Here is a 23,255-nt window from a genome sequence, read left to right on the forward strand (position 1 = left end):
ATCTTCTCCTGTAATCTAGACCTTCAGGGTTCCCCGGTGGGGGTGTATGTTTGCGGGCAGACGATCTCCCTTTCCCACTTCCACAGTTTAGGCACTCACAGTATTTGGAGTGTTTCCTGGGTCCTGTAGGAGCAGTCGGCTTCCTTCAGAGGCTCTGTAGGTTCTCTTGGCTTTCCTAACGTATTCCTGCAATCGTTCTGAAGCAAAAGTTCATGATGCGAGCCTCCACACACTGTTTTGTGCATTCAAGTGGCTGCAATCTAGTCCTGCCTCCTGTTTGCCATAATCTCCAGCTGTATCTCAAAACTTTTTATATAGTGTTATAAAGAGTTTTTAATGGTCAAAAAAAACTTAATCAAAGTTGAAAGACAAATGACATATTGAGAAAAAAAATCTTCTACCAATATAGTGAAGGATAAATTTCTTCAATATATAAAGTGATTTCATAAATCTATAAGGAAAAACACCAAGGACCTAATTTTTAACATGGGTGAAAAGATACGAGCAAACATTTCTCTCTCTCTCTCTCACACACACACATGCGTGCACACGCATGCATAAGTATAAATATGCATAAAGATATATAAATTAAAATAAGAGTAATACACCTTTTTAACCTATCTGACAAAGACTTAACATTTTCTAATGCACACTGTTAGTGAAGGAATAAACAAATAGCCATTCATATATTGTTGATTAGAGTAGAAATTATTACAGACACCTTAGAAGTCAATTTGTTACCATCAAATTTGCAAATACAATTGATTCTCATTCTCGGTACTTATGATCTGTAAAGTCTCCAGAAACATTGAATTGGCAAATATTAAATCATTGCTCCTAGCAGAAATACTGAATAAATCGCCTCTAGGGCTAGATTTCTGCTAGTGTCTGGTCACCACCATTTTATCAACTCACTGGTCAATATACAGCCTTCTTTTACATGTGTTTCTGTTTAAAGCACCTTATTGAATATACATTGTTGACTCATTAACACTGAACTCATGGCCAACAGGAGTGGAACTCATGCCTGAACTAAGTTTATCTAATGCATCTGTTTTCTCCACAAGGCACATCAGAGACTTCCTATGACTGGGAACACTAGGCCGCACTCTACCACTATGCTTGGGGCCACTTTAAATAGTAAAATCACCTCCAAAACACAAAAGTGAGGAAAACATGGCACTAAATAGACCCTGAAAAGGACTCTTGTTTCCAGTATAAGAGCTGGAACAAGAAGGTAGAGCAAGCCCAGCTGCAAACAAGCACATTGAGCAACTCAAATATGTTGCTACTCTGTGCATATCCACAGATGACCATGAGAGCACAGCAAGTATTGGCTTGTATCCATTAATTTATGGTAAATTTCTGTTAGAACATCCACACTTCAAGACTACAAAGTGGGACCAAGGGCCCAGGGTGGGGAGCTCACTTTTCATTCTTCTGCACTGTTTGGATCAAAAGAATAATCTAATGGGAACTGAATTGTTGACATGGCATTTGCGCAACACAGCAACTCTATTCTCTCCTTGGCTGAAAAGAGAACTAAGAACAGAACTTTCCCATGATTAAAAGATTGCAAAGAAGGGGAGAAAGCAGAAAATTTGAGTAAGCAGGAAATGAAGGAGGGAAATCAAGTGTTTGCAGAAGCCAGGTGAATTAACTGCGTCATGTGATGCTGCTAAGTCAAATAAAATACAGAGTGAAAATTAACCACAGGACTTAGCAATGTGGAAGTTCTGATGTCTTTATTGAGATCAGTTTTAGTGGAGTGATGGAAACAAGAAAACCTGGATTGTAGTGAGATTAAGGGAGAATGGAAGTAGAACTGGAAATAATAAAAATAGGCAATGCTTTCAATTTGCCAAGAAAAGCAAAGAAATGGTGTGGCAGTAACAGGGAAAGTGAAATCAAGAAAAGAGTTTTATTCAGATGTGAGGAATAATATGTTTATAAGCAGATGAGAATGATCCATAAAGAGAAAAATAAAAATTGTGTAAGTGAGAGTAGACAGAATGTCTAGAACAACTAAATAAAGACCAGTGACACAATAAACAATAAATAAGTAACTACCAAGCCTTAAAACAATTTGGTGTCTAATTTTTGCTTGTTCTTCTCCTAGCACAGTCCATTAGGAAGACCACAGAATTGAGGAGACAGGATCATTACCTCGAATCTGAGGAATATTAAACTGTTTCCTGTTGGAGCAAGAGCACAGTCCAACAGAAAAAACTAGAAATATATTCTGTAACAAGCTTAATAAGATGCAAACAGGGACATTAAAAATATGTTAGGCTCTTTCCAATTATGATGAAAAAGATACGCGAATTTACCTGAGTAGGTACGATTTATTGTAAGGACAAGAGAAAGAAGATGAGACAGAAAACATTTTCAAAAGGTACACAGCTGGACTGTTGGAAAACTGAAATTTTTTTTAAGATCACAGAAGTTGTAATGTCTTATCCATCCATTCTCATCCTCTGCTTAGTATTTCCACTACAGCACACCTGTGGCAGCTTATCTCGTGTCTGTTTCCCCTATACTGTGTCTACTTCCCCTGCCATAGTTAATATCCTCTCTCCAGTCTCCTTCTTGCTATCACATGAGGCATCCTTATTCCTTTCCTTCTGGGAGTTCCCTTTACCCAGCCCCTTGAATGTGTGTGTGTGTGTCTATGAGTGTGTGCCATTCAGACTTTTAAAATGCAATTGAGTAAGCTTACATGACTCCTTTTATCAAGCCCTTGAACCTGCTTGCCTCAGTAACCGTGGCAAGTCCAGATGGCTGCCTTAGGATCAGATGTAAACCTTGAAGAAACCAGCTGTGGCCAGTATGTCAAGTTTAAGCAGACAAATGAAGGTGACCTGTGGGTAAGAAAATGTATATGGACTGTTCTTTAAGTAAGGTTGTGGGTATGACAGCTTGGGATTGTTGGAGAGAGTTAGACACTAACAATGTCACATGGAGAATTACTGCTAGGAAGAGCACGGGAAAGAAAGCAGTCAAAATTCTCCTTAGGCTGACTCTGGCACACTGCCTAAGAGTTAGCCCTGCTCTGGAAGGAACAGAAAAAAAAAAGAAAAAAGAAAGTCTCCTTCACTGTAACAAACAATGGAAGACTCACATTTATTAATAGAGAAAATAGTTGCATATAATACTGTCTTTTAAAAGTAGAATGATTTCCTAAGTCTCACGAAGGCCTGCTTTATACAAATTGGTGGTAATGAGCTCTAGACTGCTATTTTTTTAATCATTTTGTGTGTATGCATTTTTCATAAGCAATCTGAATTTTGGAAATTTGGAGGATATACATACATGTCGCAATAGTGGTGGTTCACAGTTCATCAAGAATACAACTACTAAGTATGCTTGAACGCTTTTCAGATTTTAAGACCCCTGGAACCAGCCCCAGGGAGTAGATCCAAGGTGGCATATCCTCAGGAAGAGAAAAAATAATACTCCAATCTGCCCTTTGGAGAAAAGAGAAAGCTAAGAAAGAGGCTGGAGACAAAAAAGTCACAACAGAGGTAGAAAAAAAAATTAGAGAATCTAGAGAGAGAAACAACTATAAAAATGTAGGGCAAGATAAGAAAATAAAACGAAAGGGGCAGAAACTGAAAAAGAAAGTACATTAATAACCTATTCAGAAAATATTTAAAATCCTGATAATAGCTTATGAGGGGAAAGTATTTGCATAGACCTCTTAGTAAAGTATGAAGTAAAATAATTTTTGTAAGGAAAATTTGGAAGCACCTGTCAAAAATTTAAATTATATTTGCATATATCCAAAACTTTCAGAACTCTCCATGAGTGAAGATTAGAATGGGTTGCAAATGTAGAAAAAGTAGAATGTGTGATTTAAACAATACAGAACTTTCTGTCTTTCTCTTCTATTGGTCTGGAGGTAAGAAAGCCAAGACTGCCCTGGTGGTTCTGGCCCATGATGTCCTGAGAGATCTAGGTCATTATCAGCTCTTCCCTAAGATACAACTCTCATGCTTATGGCCCAAGGAACTACTCACATTTCAGGCAGCAGGACAGAGGAACAAATCAAGAAAAGGGGAGCAGAGTGCACATGCCATTTGTCTCTGAAAAAAATGTTTCTTGAAATTGGTACAAAATACTTCCGTTAGCAATCCACTGTCCATAATTTAGTTATGTGGCCATAAAAAGATACGAAGCAGGCTGGGAAATGAAGTCTTCATTCTAGGCAACTATATGCCCCACTAAAAGTTCTAAAACAGTAGAAAAGGGGGAAAACATATTAGGAACAGCCAGCTATCTCTGCCTCAAGCTGTTTCCTACAGAATTATACATACCAAGTGCCAACATTCATGTTCAAGTATATTTATTATGTGGGATAGGGAATGTTTGCTTCCTATTCTGTGTGCTCCTGCAATGTTTGTGTATGATAAAATAAATACTTATTACTTCCACAGTTTTTTAAATAAATCAATTAAGTAAATAATTTTAAAATAAATAATACTTTATTAATAAATCATTTTATTTTTATTTTTAATACTTATTGAACATTTTTAAATTTAATAGTCTTAACACTCTCTGGAGTTTTAGTGATCAGGCATCATGAACTTTTTGCTCAGTCTTCTTTGTGGGGATTATCCAATCTTATTCACGCTACTAGATTACATTTATATCATTAACCCACTCAGAAGACTGAATGGATGGACTTAGAAATAATAATGATATAGCTGTAAAATTAATTTACTTCATTTTAGCAAGTTCAAATGCTTTAAATTTAGTGTATAAACTAAATTCTAAAATACAAGAAATAAAAATAAGTTTAGCTTTAAACCTACTTTCTGCTTAAAATAGTTGTAGTGGCATGAAGATACAAATATACCATTAATTTGAACTAAGAATCTCTTTGGGAAACAGAACTCAAAAAGATTTGTAGCAATCCTTCAAGTCATGACTTTATGTAGCTTTGTAAAGAGCTTTGTTTTCTATCCAAGCAAATGAAACCATTACAGTTGACCCTTGAACAACAGGGATTTGAACTGCATGGGTCCACTTATGCATGAATTTTTAAAATAAATATATTGGAAAAATTTTTGGAGATGTGTGACAATTTGAAAAAACTTGCAGATGAACCATGTAGTCAAAAGTATCAAAAAAAAATAAGAAAAAGTTAAGTATGTTGTGAATGCATAAAATATATGTAAATAGTAGCCTATTTTATCATTTACTACCATAAAATATACACAAATGTATTACAGAAAGTTAAAATTTGTCAAAACTAATGCACAGAAACATTTACATACCATACATGGCACCATTTGTTGTAGTGAGAAATGTAAACAAATGTAAAGCTGCAGTATTCAATCATAACTGCATAAAATTATCTACAGTACATACTACATATACTACTGTAATAATTTTGTAGCCATCTTCATTTGCTATTACAGTGAGTTCCAGTGCCGTGAGGATCCACTTAAAGTGCAGTGTGACGCTGATATCTCCAAATGAGCAGTTTGTCTCTCTGGTAAATTGCTGTCACAGTAAAAAGTGATCTCTTGCAGTTCTCATGTATTTTTCATCATGTTTAGTGCAATACTGTAAACGTTGAATAACACCATCAAACCTATACAAAGTGCTACTAGTGATGCTGGAAGTGGTCCCAAGAAGCAGAGAAAAGTCATGACATTACAAGAAAAGGTTGAATCGTTTGATGTGTATAGTAGATTGAGGTCTGCAGCTGCAGTTGCCCACCATTTCAGACAAAAGAGTCAACTTGTAAGCAGATGACATAAACTTATGGGATCAATAAAAGCAGTACAGTACTGGAAATGTATTTTTATCTTTTTTATGATTTTCTTTTCTCTAGTTTACTTTATTCTAAGAATACAGTATATAATACATGTATCATAAAAATATGTGTTAATTGACTGTTTCTGTTGTTGGTAAAACTGCTAGTCAACAGTAGGCTATTAGTAGTTAAGTTTTGGGGGAGTCAAAAGTTATATGCAGATTTTCAACTATGTGGAAGTTAGCACCCCTAACCCTCCCCTCCATCCGCCATTGTTCAAGAGCAGACTGTAATAGCTAAATTCATATGAATTAAGAACATACTAATCAACACTTCACAAAAATTACTTACTGAGATGAAGCAGAATAGTTGTTATGCCAACCATTATTTAATCTTTCGATTTAGGTGCTGAATGTGATTAAATAATACCAGTAGTTGGCATTTCATATCATCTTCCTTTGTTCTCCATCAACGCACTTTATAAATATTTATTTCTATAATTACAACTTAAAGTAGTTTATTATTCCTTCTTATTTAGAAAGATGAGGAAACAGGCCCCAAGAGACAGCAAGTTTTCAAAGGTTGTATTGCTTTTTATTCGTATCTGGGATAACAATTCCCAGAGCTAGTGAACAAGGAGACTTAATTTACTTTCAAAGGCTTCCAATGAAGGATTAGCTTAGAAATTAGAAGGATCTGGCAAAAAGTTCATGATTCTGTGGTCCCCTTATAACCATTAGTATCACATGCCTATTGTTCTCTGTGAAGAGGCATTTGCAAAGAAGGGTCTTTATTACTATGAAGTTATCCCATGGTCCCAGTCATCCTCACTTTGGGGGTTTTAGTAAAATTTCCATTTTAATTATTTTTTATGCATAACTCTCACATACAAAACTTTTCCTTTTGAGGGAAAATATATTAATATATCACTTGATGGATAATTATTTTTACATTTTGTTATACATGTAAAACAAAGAAAGCAGAATAACACTACTTAAGGTACAGAAGAAAAGTCATTCTCTGCATTTGTCTTGATTGTTTCATAGAGCTTTCATGAAGTACACAGATGTCACTGATCTCTAACATAAATAGTAATGCTTTCCATGCCTAACAAGGGACATAAGTTTTCCCAAAACAGCCAGTGCTTCAGTTGACCTAGAGAGAAAAATTATATCCTTCCTGGTATAAAAAAGATCTAAAAACAGATCTTTAGAGGGATCTACATACAGTCTTATCAGAACATTATTATCTACAGCAGAACTGCTATGAGATGGGCACATCCTGATCCCTGAAGAATAATCTCCTAAAGAACGTGTTACAAAGCAATGACTTCTGCTGAGAAATTCATAGCATGCCCTCTGGGATTCACATTTTTTAAATGTGCTCTAGCAAGTTGGAAAAAAGCCTCACAAATCATTGAATACCTTCAACCATAACAGAAAAAAACAGGACATGATTTAGTGTATCAAATGTATGAACTGTTATTAGAAATGAGATAAAAATTATAATAGAGAAGGGGAACATCACACTTCAGGGACTGTTGTGGGTTGGGGGGAGGGGGGAGGGATAACATTGGGAGATATACCTAATGCTAGATGACGAGTTGGTGGGTGCAGTGCACCAGCATGGCACATGTATACATATGTAACTTACCTGCACATTGGGCACATGTACCATAAAACCTAAAGTATAATAATAATAATAATAATAATAATTACAATAAAAGGAAAAAAAAAAAAAAAAAGAAAGTACTGTATTTTCCTTTCTTAATAACAATATGCATGTAGCCTAAGTAATACACAAATGTCATAAATTTGAAATCCATAGTTATAGACAAGCATTAAAAATTGATGAACTCAAAGCTATTGAAATTAAAAAAATTAAAGAAAAATATATGGAGATGAAAGGCCCCAACTTCTTGTTGAATTTTCAGCTTGATACTTCGGAAAAAAATTAAAATAGCTTGATTAAACCTTAATAGATTCTTACAAGGTTATATAACTAAGTATTTTTTGTTTTGCTTTTTTTGTCTTGATAATAAAAGTGAACAAATTAGGTTCTTATTTTAAGAGTAAATTTCAAGTCTCAACTTAATAAATAATAAATGTTTGTTAAGTGGTGGAAAAGTAAAGATCAAAGAAGTGAAGTAACTTGCCCAAAGTCAGCTAGTTAAAAGGCAGAAAATTCCACATTTGAGCACAGCTCTATATGAAGTTATTTCTGTTTTTAATCCACTATATAAAACTGCTGACAAGGTTTACTTTTCTCAGCAAATAAGTCTGAAGAAATAGCAAAGTCTCCATTTCTCATTTATTGTTGCTCTGTTTCCACCTCCATGTTTCTGTCCCACAAAGTCAGCCCTTCTTTTCTTTCTTTAGTGGGAATACATATTTTGAAACCGAAAAGAGATGATATGTGGGGATGCAAGGAGAACTTGTTGGAGTCTCTGTTGCAGACAATGCTTTATGTGGTCTCAAGCTTGACATACAAAAAAAAAAGAAGGAAAGTGGAAGCACCCAAAAAAAGGTATGAAAACATCCAGAAGAAATTTTAAAATAATTTCTATGATAAATTCTTTTTGAAAACTATTTGCAAGACTATTAAGATAATATAAAGAGATACAAATAAAAATGAGGTATTAAATGGAACACTAAAAAGTATTTGATTCACCCAAAAAGTGGCAGAAGAGGAGGAAGAGAGAAATAAAAAGCAGATGGGACAAATAGAAACCAAACTTGTCAACAATTGAACTAAATGTAAGAGTACTAATTATTACAATTAAAAGACAGAGATTGTCAGACTGGATGAAAATGCAAGACCCAGTTATGTTTTTTATAGTAAGCACAATTTCTTTTTTTTTTTGGAATTTTTTTTTTATTATACTTTAAGTTTTAGGGTACATGTGCACAACGTGCAGGTTAGTTACATATGTATACATGTGCCATGTTGGTGTGCTGCACCCATTAATTCATCATTTAACATTAGCTATATCTCCTAATACTATCCCTCCCCCCTCCCGCCACCCAACAGGCTCTGGTGGGTGATGTTCCCCTTCCTGTGTCCACATGTTCTCATTGTTCAGTTCGCACCTATGAGTGAGAACATGCGGTGTTTGGTTTTTTGTCCTTGCGATAGTTTGCTGAGAATGATGGTTTCCAGCTTCATCCATGTCCCTACAAAGGACATGAACTCATCCTTTTTTATGGCTGCATAGTATTCCATGGTGTATATGTACCACATTTTCTTAATCCAGTCTATCATTGTTGGACATTTGGGTTGGTTCCAAGTCTTTGCTATTGTGAATAGTGCCGCAATAAACATACGTGTGCATGTGTCTTCATAGCAGCATGATTTATAATCCTTTGGGTATATACCCAATCATGGGATTGCTGGGTCAAATGGTATTTCTAGTTCAAGATCCCTGAGGAATCACCACACTGACTTCCACAATGGTTGAACTAGTTTACAGTCCCACCAACAGTTGAAAAGCATTCCTATTTCTCCACATCCTCTCCAGCACCTGTTGTTTCCTGACTTTTTAATGATCACCATTCTAACTGGTGTGAGATGGTATCTCATTGTGGTTTTGATTTGCATTTCTCTCATGGCCAGTGATGATGAGCATTTTCTCATGTGTCTTTTGGCTGCATAAATGTCTTCTTTTGAGAAGTGTCTGTTCATATCTTTTGCCCACTTTTTGATGGAGTTGTTTGTTTTTTTCTTGTAAATTTGTTTGAGTTCATTGTAGATTCTGGATATTAGCCCTTTGTCAGATGAATAGATTGCAAAAATTTTCTGCCATTCTGTAGGTTGCCTGTTCACTCTGATGGTAGTTTCGTTTGCTGTGCAGAAGCTCTTTAGTATAATTAGATAATTAGATCCCATTTGTCAATTCTGGCTTTTGTTGCCATTGCTTTTGGTGTTTTAGACATGAAGTCCTTGCCCATGCCTATGTCCTGAATGGTATTGGCTAGGTTTTCTTCTAGGGTTTTTGTGGTTTTAGGTATAATATTTAAGTCTTTAATCCATCTTGAATTAATTTTTGTATAAGGTGTAAGGAGGGGATCCACTTTCAGCTTTCTACATATGGCTAGCCAGTTTTCCCAGCACCATTTATTAAATAGGGAATCCTTTCCCCATTTCCTGTTTTTGTCAGCTTTGTCAAAGATCAGATAGTTGTAGATATTCAGCATTATTTCTGAGGGCTCTGTTCTGTTCCATTGGTCTGTATCTCTGTTTTGGTACCAGTACCATGCTGTTTTGGTTACTGTAGCCTTGTAGTATAGTTTGAAGGCAGGTAGCGTGATGCCTCCAGCTTTGTTCTTTCGGCTTAGGATTGACTTGGCAATGTGGGCTCTTTTTTGGTTCCATATGAACTTTAAAGTAGTTTTTTCCAATTCTGTGAAGAAAGTCATTGGTAGCTTGATGGGGATGGCATTGAATCTATAAATTACCTTGGGCAGTATGGCCATTTTCACAATATTGATTCTTCCTACCCATGAGCATGGAATGTTCTTCCATTTGTTTGTATCCTCTTTTATTTCATCAAGCAGTGGTTTCTAGTTCTGCTTTAAGAGGTCCTTCATATCCCTTGTAAGTTGGATTCCTAGGTATTTTATTCTCTTTGAAGCACTTGTGAATGGGAGTTCACTCATGATTTGGCTCTCTGTTTGTCTGTTCTTGGTGTATAGGAATACTTGTGATTTTTGCACATTGATTTTGTATCCTGAGGCTTTGCTGAAGTTGTCTATCAGCTCAAGGAGATTTTGGGCTGAGACAATGGGGTTTTCTAGATATACAATCATATCATCTGCAAACAGGGACCAAGTGACTTCCTCTTTTCCTAATTGAATACCCTTTATTTCCTTCTCCTGCCTGATTGCCCTGGCCAGAACTTCCAACACTATGTTGAATAGGAGTGGTGAGAGAGGTCATCCCTGTCTTGTGCCAGTTTTCAAAGGGAATGCTTCCAGTTTTGGCCCATTCAGTATGATATTGGCTGTGGGTTTGTCATAGATAGCTCTTATTATTTTGAGATATGTCCCATCAATACCTAATTTATTGAGAGTTTTTAGAATGAAGGGCTGTGGAATTTTGTCAAAGGCCTTTTCTGCATCTGTTGAGATAATCATGTGGTATTTGTCATTGGTTCTGTTTATATGCTGGATTATGTTTATCGATTTGCATATGTTGAACCAGTCTTGCATCCCAGGGATGAAGCCCACTTGATCATGGTGGATAAGCTTTTTGATGTGCTGCTGGATTCAGTTTGCCAGTATTTTATTGAGGATTTTTGCATCGATGTTCATCAGGGATATTGCTCTGAAATTCTGTTTTTTTTCTTGTATCTCTGCCAGGCTTTGGTATCAGGAGGTTGCTAGCCTCATAAAATGAGTTAGGGAGGATTCCCTGTTTTTCTATTGATTGAAATAGTTTCAGAAGGAATGGTACCAGCTCCTCCTTGTACCTCTGGTAGAATTCGGCTGTGAATCCATCTGGTCCTGGACTTTTTTGGTTGGTAGGCTATTGATTATTGCCTCAATTTCAGAGGCTGTTATTGGTCTATTCAGAGATTCAATTTCTTCCTGGTTTAGTCTTGGGAGGGTGTATGTGTCCAGAAACTTATCCATTTCTTCTAGATTTTCTAGTTTATTTGCGTAGAGGTATTTACAGTATTCTCGGACGGTAGTTTGTATTTCTGTGGGATTGGTGGTGATATCCCCTTTATCACTTCTTATTGTGTCTGTTTGATTCTTCTATCTGTTCTTCTTTATTAGTCTTGCTAGCGGTCTATCAATTTTGTTGATCTTTTCAAAAAACCAGCTCCTGGATTCATTGATTTTTTGAAGGGTTTTTTGTGTCTCTATTTCCTTCAGTTCTGCTCTGATCTTAGTTATTTCTTGCCTTCTGCTAGCTTTTGAATGTGTTTGATCTTGCTTCTCTAGTTCTTTTAATTGTGATATTAGGGTGTCAATTTTAGATCTTTCCTGCTTTCTGTTGTGGGCATTTAGTGCTATAAATTTCCCTCTACACACTGCTTTGAATGCGTCCCAGAGATTCTGGTATGTTGTGTCTTTGTTCTCTTAGGTTTCAAAGAACATCTTTATTTCTGCCTTCATTTTGTTATGTACCCAGTAGTCATTCAGGAGCAGATTGCTAAGTTTCCATGTAGTTGAGCGGTTTTGAGTGGGTTTCTTATCCTGAGTTCTAGTTTGATTGCACTGTGGTCTGAGAGACAGTTTGTTATAATTTCTGTTCTTTTATATTTGCTGAGGAGTGCTTTACTTCCAACTATGTGGTCAATTTTGGAACAGGTGTGGTGTGGTGCTGAAAAGAATGTATATTCTGTTGATTTGGGGTGGAGAGTTCTGTAGATGTCTGTTAGGTCCGCTTGGTGCAGAGCTGAGTTCAATTCCTGGATATCCTTGTTAACTTTCTGTCTCGTTGATCTGTCTAATGTTGACAGTGGGGTGTTAAAGTCTCCCATTATTATTGTGTGGGAGTCGAAGTCTCTTTCTAGGCCTCTAAGGACTTGCTTTATGAATCTGGGTGCTCCTGTATTGGGTGCATATCTATTTAGGATAGTTAGCTCTTCTTGCAAATTGATCCCTTTACCATTATGTGATGGCCTTCTTTGTCTCTTTTGATCTTCGTTGATTTAAAGTCTGTTTTATCGGAGACTAGGATTGCAACCCTGCCTTTTTTTGTTTTCCATTTTCTTGGTAGATCTTCCTTCATCCCTTTATTTTGAGCCTATGTGTGTCTCTGCACATGAGATGGGTTTCCTGAATACAGCACACTGATGGGTCTTGACTCTTTATCCAATTTGCCAGTCTGTGTCTTTTAATTGGAGCATTTAGCCCATTTACATTTAAGGTTAATATTGCTATGTGTGAATTTGATCCTGTCATTATGATGTTAGCTGGTTATTTTGCTCGTTAGTTGATGTAGCTTCTTCCTAGCCTTGATGGTCTTTACAATTTGGCATGTTTTTGCAGTGGCTGGTACTGGTTGTTCCTTTCCATGTTTAGTGCTTCCTTCAGGAGCTCTTTTAGGGCAGGCCTGGTGGTGACAAAATCTCTCAGCATTTGCTTGTCTGTAAAGGATTTTATTTCTCCTTCACTTATGAAGCTTAGTTTGGCTGGATATGAAATTCTGGGTTGAAAATTCTTTTCTTTAAGAATGTTGAATATTGGCCCCCACTCTCTTCTGGCTTTTAGAGTTTCTGCTGAGAGATCTGCTGTTAGTCTGATGGGCTTCCCTTTGTGGGTTACCCAACCTTTATCTCTGGCTGCCCTTAACATTTTTTCATTCATTTCAACTTTGGTGAATCTGACCATTATGTGTCTTGGAGTTGCTCTTCTTGAGGAGTATCTTTGTGGCATTCTTTGTATTTCCTGAATTTGAATGTTGGCCTGCCTTGCTAGATTGGGGAAGTTCTCCTGGATAATATCCTGCAGAGTGTTTTCTAACTTGGTTCCATTCTCCCCGTCACTTTCAGGTACACCAATCAGACATAGATTTGGTCTTTTCATGTAGTCCCATATTTCTTGGAGGCTTTGTTCGTTTCTTTTTATTCTTTTTTCTCTAAACTTCTCTTCTCGCTTCATTTCATTCACTTGATCTTCCATCACTGATACCCTTTCTTCCACTTGATCGAATCGGCTACTGAGGCTTGTGCATTTGTCATGTAGTTCTCGTGCCATGGTTTTCAGCTCCATCAGGTTATTTAAGGACCTCTCTGCATTGGTGATTCTAGTTAGCCATTTGTCTAATTTTTTTTCAAGGTTTTTAACTTCTTTGCCTGGCTTCGAGCTTCCTCATTTAGCTCGGAGTAGTTTGATTGTCTGAAGCCTTCTTCTCTCAACTCGTCAAAGTCATTCTCTGTCCACCTTTGTTCCATTGCTGGTGAGGAGCTGCGTTCCTTTGGAGGAGGAGAGGCACTCTGATTTTTAGAGTTTCTGGTTTTTCTGCTCTGTTTTTTCCCCATCTTTGTGGTTTTATCTACCTTTGGTCTTTGATGATGGTGATGTACGGATGGGGTTTTGGTGTGGATGTCCTTTCTGTTTGTTAGTTTTCCTTCTGATAGTCAGGACCATCAGCTGCAGGTCTGTTGGAGTTTGCTGGAGGTCCACTCCAGACCCTGTTTGCCTGGATATCAGCAGCAGAGGCTGCAGAACAGCAGATATTGGTGAACAGCAAGTGTTGCTGCCTGATCATTCCTCTGGAAGTTTTGTTTCAGAGGAGTACCTGGCCGTGTGAGGTGTCAGTCTGCCGCTACTGGGGGGTGCCTCACTTGAGGAGTTAGTCTGTCCGTTCTCAGATCTCCAGCTGTGTGCTGGGAGAACCACTACTCTCTTCAAAGCTGTCAGACAGGGACATTTAAGTCTGCAGAGGATTCTGCTGCCTTTTGTTTGGCTATGCCCTGCCCCCAGAGGTAGAGTCTACAGAGGCAGGCAGGCCTCCTTGAGCTGTAGTGGGCTCCACGCAGTTCGAGCTTCCCAGCTGCTTTGTTTACCTACTCAAGCCTCGGCAATGGCGGGCACCCCTCCCCCAGCCTCACTGCCGCCTGGCAGTTTGATCTCAGACTGCTGTGCTAGCAATGAGCAAGGCTCCATGGGCGTAGGACCCTCTGAGCCAGGCGCAGGATATAATCTCCTGGTGTGCCGTTTGCTTAGACCATTGGAAAAGTGCTGTATTAGGATGGGAGTGACCCAATTTTCCGGGTGCCATCTGTCACCCCTTTCTTTGACTAGGAAAGGGAATTCTCGGACCCTTTGTGCTTCCTGGGTGAGGCGATGCCTCGCCCTGCTTCGGCTCATGTTCAGTGCACTGCACTCACTGTCCTGCACCCACTTTCTGACACTCCCCAGTGAGATGAACCCGGTACCTCAGTTGGAAATGCAGAAATCACCTGTCTTCTGCATCACTCACACTGGAAGCTGTAGAATGGAGCTGTTCCTGTTTGGCCATCTTGGCTCCACCCCCCAATTTCAAAAAAAAGATATACATAGGTTGAAATTTTAAAAGGAAAAAAACTATTTACCCTCCCATGACTATGCATAATAAAGCTAATGTGGCCAGATAAATAAGAAGTAAGGACCCAGATGGGTATTTAAGATAAATGCTATCAGAGACAGAAAGACCTAACAAAAGGGCTAATTAATCAAACTAATGCAAAAATACTAAATGTGCTTGTATTTAATATTAAAACTTCCAAAATATAAGGCAAAAAAAAAGGTAAAACTAAAGGAAACCATAGACAAGTTCTCATTCATAGTTGGAAAATTTAATGTTTCTCTCCTATTAATAGAAAGAACCAGTGAACCAAAAAGAAAACAGTAAAGATATAGAATATCAGAACAATATTACTAATTAAATTGCTCTTACTTTTATGGAACACTGCATCCAAGAAGAACAGAGTGCACGTGAAACAGTCACCAAAATAGACCATGTAATGGGCCACAAAACAGGCCTCAATAAATTTAAAAGAGTTGAAATTATACAGAATATGTCCTCTGATTACAATGGTATTAAATTAGAAATCAATAAGAAACCTAGAAAATCTCCCAAATGTTTGAAATTTAAAATGCACTAATAAATAACGCATGGCTCAAAAATAAAGCACAAAAGAAATTAGAAAATATTTTGAACTCACTGAAAACAGAACATGTTAAAATTTTTATGATACAGAAAAACTACTTCTTGGAGGGAAATTTATAGCTTTAAATGTCTATGCTTTTTAAAAGAATAAAGATATAGGCCAGACGCAGTGGCTCACGTCTATAATCCCAGCACTTTGGGAGGCGGAGGCAGGTGGATCACGAGGTCAGGAATTCAAGACAAGCCTGACCAAAATGGTGAAACCCCATCTCTACTAAAAATACAAAAAATTAGCTGGGTGTGGTGGTGGGTGCCTATAATCCCAGCTACTCGGGAGGCTGAGGCAGGAGAATCGCTTGAACCTGGGAGGCAGAAGTGGCAGTGAGCGGAGACTGTGCCACTGCACTCCAGCCTGGGTGACAGAGCGAGACTCTGTCTCAAAAAAAAAAAAAAGAATGAAGATATAAAATCAATTTCTTCTGATTCTAATTTAAGTAAGAAGGTTTGGTGTTTGGTGAGGGCCTGTTATCTGCTTCCAATATGGCACCTGGTTGCTGCATCCTGTGGAGGGGGCATACTTTGTCTCCTCACATAGCAAAAGGGACAGAAGGGCCAAAAAAAGGGCATAGGTAGTTCCCTCAAGCCCTTTAATAAGAGTAATAATCCATTCATGAGGGCTCATGACTTAATCACTTCCCCCAGAGACTCCACCTCTTAATACTATTGCATTAGGGATTGAGTTTCAACATAAATTTTGAAGAGACACAAAACATTCAAACCATTGCAGCATGTAAGTAAAGCCTATAGATAATATTGTATGTAACACTAAAGTAATAATTTTTTTCCTTAGATCAAAACAAGGCAAGGATCTCTGCTCTCGACCCATCTATTCAATATTGAACTAGAGGTCCTAGATGGTGCAATAAGGTAAGGAAAAAAAAAACAGGCAGAAGGATTCAAAAGATAGATATAAACTGTCTTTATTTTCAGATGACATGGTTGTGTCTGACAAAAATTCTAAAGAATTTACAAGAATACTGCTAAAAGTAATAAACAAATTTAGTAATGTGGCACAACATAAAGTCACGATCCAAAAATAACTACATTTATTTACCTATATACTAGTAATTAACCATTTGAAAATGAAATTTTAAGCTGGGCACCAGTAGCTCATGCTTGTAATCCCAGCACTTTGGGAGGCCGAAGTGGGTGGGTCACTTGAGGTCAGGAGTTTGAGACCAGCCTGGCCAACATAATGAAACCCCATCTCTACTAAAAATCCAAAAATTAGCCAGGTATGGTGGCACATGCCTGTACTCCCAGCTACTAGGGAGGCTGAGGCAGGAGAAAGCTTTAAGCCAGGAGGCAGAGGTTACAAAGAACCAAGATCAAACCACTGTACTCCAGCCTGGGTGGAGTGAGATTCTCTCTCAAAATAAATAAATGAAATGTTAAATTTTACAATAGCATCAAAAGCATCAACTATTTAGAAGTATACTTAGTAAATGATGTAAAAGATTTCTATACTAAAAACTATAAAACATCACTGACAGAAACTAGAGAAAACCTAAATAAATGAATAAATACTATGTTCATGAATCAGAAGACTCAATATTAATGTCAGTTCTCCCCAAACTTATCTTCACATTCAATGAAATAACAATTAAAATCTATAGAAGTTTTTTTAATTGGTGAGATAATTTTAAAATTTATCTGAAAGGCGAAGGATGAAAATAGCTAAAATTCCCTTTAGTGGGAAAAAAAGAAGAAAAATGTAGAGCTTATGCTACCTGACTTTAAGACTTCTTATAAAGCAACTGTAATCAGCAGAAAAATAGCACTGAAAAAAGGAGATAAATGGAACTGAATAGACAGTACAGAAATAGAACCTTGGTTTTAATAAGAGCAGTATAGCTAATCAATGGTAAAGGAACCCCTCTTTAATAAATAGTACGGAACAACTGAATTTCCCTTTGGAATAAAATAATTTTGATACCTACTACACACCATACTCCAAATCAAAGATTGATAATAGACTCATATACAAACACTACAACAATAAAGCTATTAGAAGAAAATATAGGAGAAAAACTGAAAGCTTGGGTTAGGCACAGGTTTCTTGGCAAGGGCACAGGTTTCTTGGCAAGTGCACAGAAATTACAAATCATAATAGAAAAAGAATTTATTTTTATAATTTATCAAAATTATATCTAAAACCTAAAAAGTTTTGCTCTTCACAAAACATCATTGAGAAATAAATATAAAGCCATGTCTGTGGAAGACAATATTCATAATACATAAAACTAACAAAGTATTTATAGCAGAATATACAAAGAACATCTGTATCACCTAACAAAAAGACAAACAACCCAATTTAAAAATTAAAACACTTAAACACTTCACAAAAAAAGATATGTAAATGTTATGTGGCCAATAATTTGTGGAAAAAGTGTTCATTATCATTTGTCATCAGAGAAATTCAAGTTAAAACCATAATGAGATACCACTGCATGCTCATTAGATTGGCTAAAATGAAAAAAAAAAAAAGTGCCAAATGTTGAAAAAGACATGGAGCAACTGCAACTCTCATGCATTGCTAGTGAAGTATAAAATGCTACAACAACTTTAAAAAATCATTTGCCATTTTCTTAAAATGTTAAACATAAATTTACCTGATGATCCAGCACTCATATTTTCCTTCTAACTGTTCCACTCCTATTTACCCAAGAGAAATGAAAGCATATATGCACAAAATCACTTGTACATGAATGTTCACAGCAGCTTTATTAATAATAGCCAAAAACTGGAAACAACCCAGATGATCGTCACCAAGTAAATGTACAAGGCAAGGATCCCTGCTCTCAACCTGTCTATTCAATATTGAACTAGAGGTCCCAGATAGTGTAATAAGGTAAGAAAAAAAAAACAGGCAGAAAGATTCAAAAGATAGATATAAACTGTCTTTATTTTCAGATGACACGGTTGTGTTTGACAAAAATTCTGAAGAATTTACAAGAATACTACTAAAAGGAATAAATTTAGTAATGTGGCAGAACATACAACAACTATGGTATACTCATATAATGGGGTACTTCTTGGCAATAAAATGGAATGAATTACTGACATGCATTAAAACATGGATAAGCCAGGTGCAATTGCTCATACCTGTAATCCCAGCATTTTGGGAGGCTGAGGCAGGTGGATTACTTGAGGCCAGGAGTTCGAGACCAGCCTGGCCAATATGGTGAAACCCTGTCTTTCCTAAAAATACAAAAATTACCCAGATGTAATTACAGGCACATGCCTGTAATCCCAGCTACTTGGGAGGCTGAAGCACGAGAATCACTTGAACCCAGGGGGTAGGTGGAGGTTGCAGTGAGCTGAGATCATGCCACTGCACTCAAGGCTGGGTAACAGAGCAAGAATTTATCTCAAAAAATAAAAAAGGAAACATTATGAAACTACTATGCTTAATGAAATAAGCAAACACAAAAAAAGTATATCTGTATGATTCCAGCTAGAGTATATGAATTCTAGAATAAGCAAAACTAATCTTTGGGGATAGAAATCAGTTTTTGCTCCTGGGGAGATTGACTAGGAAAGGTAAAAGGAATTTTCCAAGATGGAAATGTTCTGTTTATTGATATGCATTCATCAAAGAAGATTAAATGATACATGTAACATCTGAGCATTTCACTTTATATTATCTTTATCTCAATTGAAAATGGGGAATTTTTCAGGAATAAATTAACCATGAACTCCAAGCCTTTTTCTGCTACCATTCTGATTTTTTTATATGCAGCACTATATTTTAGCCCATATTACCTGAGAAGAAAAAAAGACTATTTCCTTATTAGCATTGTATAATGCAGCTAATATTCAGATGTGTTTTCATACACGTCTAAATGCAACTATAACACTATGACTATTTTGCAGTAAACAGTTCCAAAAACTGAAGGTTTCAATTGAAAAATTTGTAGGTTTCAATTCAAATTTTCAATTGAAAAATTGAAAGCTATGCCTTTGTTAACTGACATGACTCTTTCCTGCAATCACAAAAAAGAAGGCTAATATAATGTGATAAATTGAAAACATTATACAACAAATTATACATAATTAAAACATATTTTAGTAATAATATTTTAAATCTCCTAATGTACACAATTCAATTCAATGCAATAATTCTTTGATTTCAAATAAGTTCATAGCCACATCCAGGCAAATTAATCAGGTGACATTTTATTGGCCTGATACCTTAATGGCTCTGGTTTAATACAACAGCAACAAACACTGCTGGAACGGTTCTTCAGGACCTATTAAAATCAGGAAAGAAAAATTCAGTTAATTGGCATGCCAGCATTAATTTTCCCAAAAGGCCTATTACTTCCTCAATTTTTATCTTAGTCTTGGCCTCATGTCTTTCTGTCCCAAGGTATTTTCAGAGCAAAGCTCCTACAGAATTAAAAAGCTAGAATTGTTTTGTTCTATATCAGGCAAGCTCAGGAATGCCATCAACTGGTTAGATGGCTAATGATCAGGTTGCACCCTTATCATAGCTTGGTCTATGAACAAGCAATCAATAGAAGCATGACCTGTATAGAATGCAATCCCATGTTTTGAGAAAAGTGGTAAGAAATGGTGTTAAAGGCAAATAAGTATCACCCTTTTATTCATTTTGCTCATATCAGTTTCAGAAGGATACAAAGCCCCCAAAAGACAATTATTCTTACATTGTAACATCGATGTCTCAATGTATTTTAGTATCATAAGCATGTGTTAACTAAGATTCACTAAAAGTAAGAGATGATTTTTATAAGAGATATTGATAAGGTGCTATTCTCTGAATCCTATGTTCCAAGGGGCATTTGCTACAGAACATAAAAGATTCAAGAAATGAATTGCTATGCCCTGAATGTTGTGTCTCTCTCCAAAATTTATATGTTGAAACCTAATGATCAACGTAATGATCTTAAAAGGTGGGGCCTTTGGAGATGATTAGGTCGTGAAGACAAAGTCTTCATGAATGGGATTAGTGCCCTTATCTGAGAGGACTCAGGCTATTATCAAAAAGACCAAAGATAAAAAATGTTAGAAAGTTTATGGAAAAAGAAAACCCTTGTATACTGTTGGTGGAAATGTAAATTAGTACAGCCATTATGGAAAACATTAAGAAAGTTCCCCAAAAAAATTAAAAATAGAACTCCTATATTATCCAGCAATCCCACTTCTGGCTATGCATCCAAAGGAAATTAAACCAGGATATCAAAGAGGTATCTGCACTCTCACATTCACTGCAGCATTATTCAAAATCGCCAAGATTTGGACTCAACCTAAATGTCCATGAATGGATAAATGGATAAAGAAAATGTGATAGATACATACACAATGGAATACTATTCAGCCTTTAAAAAGAAGGGAAACCTGTCATTTGTTATAATATAGATAGACCTGAACGACTTATGCTAAGTGAAATAAGCCAGGCACAGAAAGACAAACACTGGGTGATCTCACTTTTGTGTGGAATCTAAAAAAGTCAAACTCATAAAAGCAGAGTAAAACAGTGGTTGCCAGGAGCTGGAGAAGGGGGTGTGGAATGAGGAAATGTTGATCGAAGGGCACAAAGTTTCAGTTAGGCGGAATTAAGTTCTGGAGATCTATTATACAGCACAGTGACTGTAGTTAATAATAATGTACACCTGAAAATTGCTAAGTGTAGATTTTAAATGTTCTCACAACAAAAAAATGATAAGCATGTGAGGTGATTCATATGTTAATAGCTTGGTTTAACCATTCCACAATGTATACATATATGAAAACACCACATTGTATACCATAAATACATATAATTTTTTAATTCTCAATTTAAAATAATTATTAAAAGTTATTTTAAAAAAGAGGCCTCAGAGGCTGGGCACAGTAGTTCACACCTGTAATCCCAGCACTTTGGGAGGCCGAGGCAGGCAGATCATGAGGTCAGGAGATTGAGACCATCCTGGCTAAGACGGTGAAACCCTGTCTCTATGAAAAAATACAGAAAATTAGCCAGGCATGGTGGCGGATGCCTGTAGTTCCAGCTACTTGGGAGGCTGAGGCAGGAGAATGGCGTGAACAGAAGTCAGAGCTTGCAGTGAGCTCAGATTGCATCACTGCACTCCAGCCTGGGTGACAGAGTGAGACTCTGTCTCAAAAAAAAAAAAAAAAAGAGGCCTCAGAGAGCTGCCTTGCCCTTTCTGCCATGTGAGGACACAGCAAAAAGTCATCAGTCTGCAACCCAGAAGAGGGCCTTCACCAGAACCCACTCATGACGGCACCTTGATCTTGAACTTCCCAACCTCTAGAACTGGGAGAAATAATTTTTTGTTGTTTATAAGCCACCCAGACTATCGTATTTTATAATAGCAGCCCAAATGGACTAAGACAAAATGTAATGTACTAGGCCCACTTTCCTTATTTATTACCAGTGGAGGTTTTTGTTCATTGAAAGTGCCATGCTTAAGAATATGCACAGAAAATAATTGTTTGATCCCTCTAATTAACATAATCGCAGTTGCTGTCATCCCAACTGCACCAGTGTCACTAGTTTGTCTCAAACTGGCTATGAGACCTCACATAGACCATACCCCTGCTTTAAGCATCTTGCTCCTAGGTTGTCCTAAATTGCACCATTTCTAGATATTGAACATCAAGCAAGTATTTAATTTGCATTAACTACCAAGCAGCTCATTTTATAAAAGGGCAAAAATTTTAAGTGCCCAGAATGAAGTTTTCAGAAAATAAAATTTTCATTCTGCATAATAGTTGGGCAATTTACTTATTTATGATAATCCAGGTTGCCTTAGAAATATTTTTTCTTCCCCAAGTACACACAAACCTTAGACAGTACACAGTGACCTAGACAGGCACAATCAAGGTCATGATGTTGCAAAAAGTAGAAACGTAGGATGCCAAGGCATTCACCTCACACACTCTCATTGATTCATTTATTCACCCAGCTGTCATTTATTGAACATTTGCAATGAGCTCAGCGTTTTTTGCTTTTTGTCCATGTGCCTCATGTTCAATTGCACATCCACAAAGGGAATTGCCTGTATGATTCACAGTAGCCTCTTTTCCTTCCTATATTTGCTTAAGAATTTTAATTCCTATAAGTGAAAAACTGCCACCAGTTCCAAAGTCTTCTCTGTTTCAACTACGAAGTCCAGTGAAATTCAAGACAAATAGGAGGCTCATACTTTAGTTAAACATCTGAACATTCTGCAGATGAGCATGCACATGAAGCAATACTCTCCCCTCTGCTATCCCATTGTAAACTCCTAAGTGTAACATGAAGCTACACATAGAGGTATCATTGCTATTCTGTTTTATCACAGTACATTTTGGAATGTTTATTGACTAATAAATTGTTATATTGAACAATAAAATAATTTTGCTAAAAACTATTTGCAAGAAAGTGGGAAGTCAATCCATAGGATGGCAGAAAATATTTCTAAATCATATAGCTGATAAGAGACTTGTATTAAGAATATATAAAAAATATTTACAACTCAATAATAAAAAAACCTAAAAAAACTAATGTTAAAATGATCAAATGATTTGAATAGACAGTTTTCCAAAAAAGATACATAAATAGCCAATAAGCACATGAAAAGATACTCAACATCATTTGCCATTAAGAAATGCAAATCAAAACCATGAGACACTACTCCACACCCACAAGGATGGCAATAATGTTTTTAAACTGGCAAATAACAAATGTTAGCAAGGATGTGGAGAACTTGGAACCCTCATATGTTGCTGGTAGGAATGTGAAATCATGCAGCTACTGGAAAACAGTTTAGCTACTCCTCAGAAAGTTAAACATAGAGTTGCCATATGATCCGGCAACTTC

The 23,255-nt window shown here is 36.7% G+C and overlaps 1 long non-coding RNA gene across 2 annotated transcripts in view; it reads left to right on the forward strand.

The window, feature by feature from the left end:
- The window catches only part of LOC129036672 (uncharacterized), a 62,364-nt gene that overhangs the window by 455 nt on the left and 38,654 nt on the right, over positions 1 to 23,255 (forward strand). The window contains exons 2-5 of one of the 2 annotated variants that reach the window (XR_008502621.1): positions 2,738 to 2,867; positions 8,143 to 8,290; positions 16,218 to 16,294; positions 18,341 to 18,517. This is a non-coding gene — a long non-coding RNA (uncharacterized LOC129036672). Of the gene's footprint in view, positions 1 to 2,737; positions 2,868 to 8,142; positions 8,291 to 16,217; positions 16,295 to 18,340; positions 18,518 to 23,255 lie in introns of those variants that run through there. The other variant, XR_008502620.1, reaches the window with a different exon arrangement.

This window comes from Pongo pygmaeus, chromosome 4, assembly GCF_028885625.2.
Source record: "Pongo pygmaeus isolate AG05252 chromosome 4, NHGRI_mPonPyg2-v2.0_pri, whole genome shotgun sequence".
Classification (NCBI taxonomy): Eukaryota; Metazoa; Chordata; class Mammalia; order Primates; family Hominidae; genus Pongo; species Pongo pygmaeus.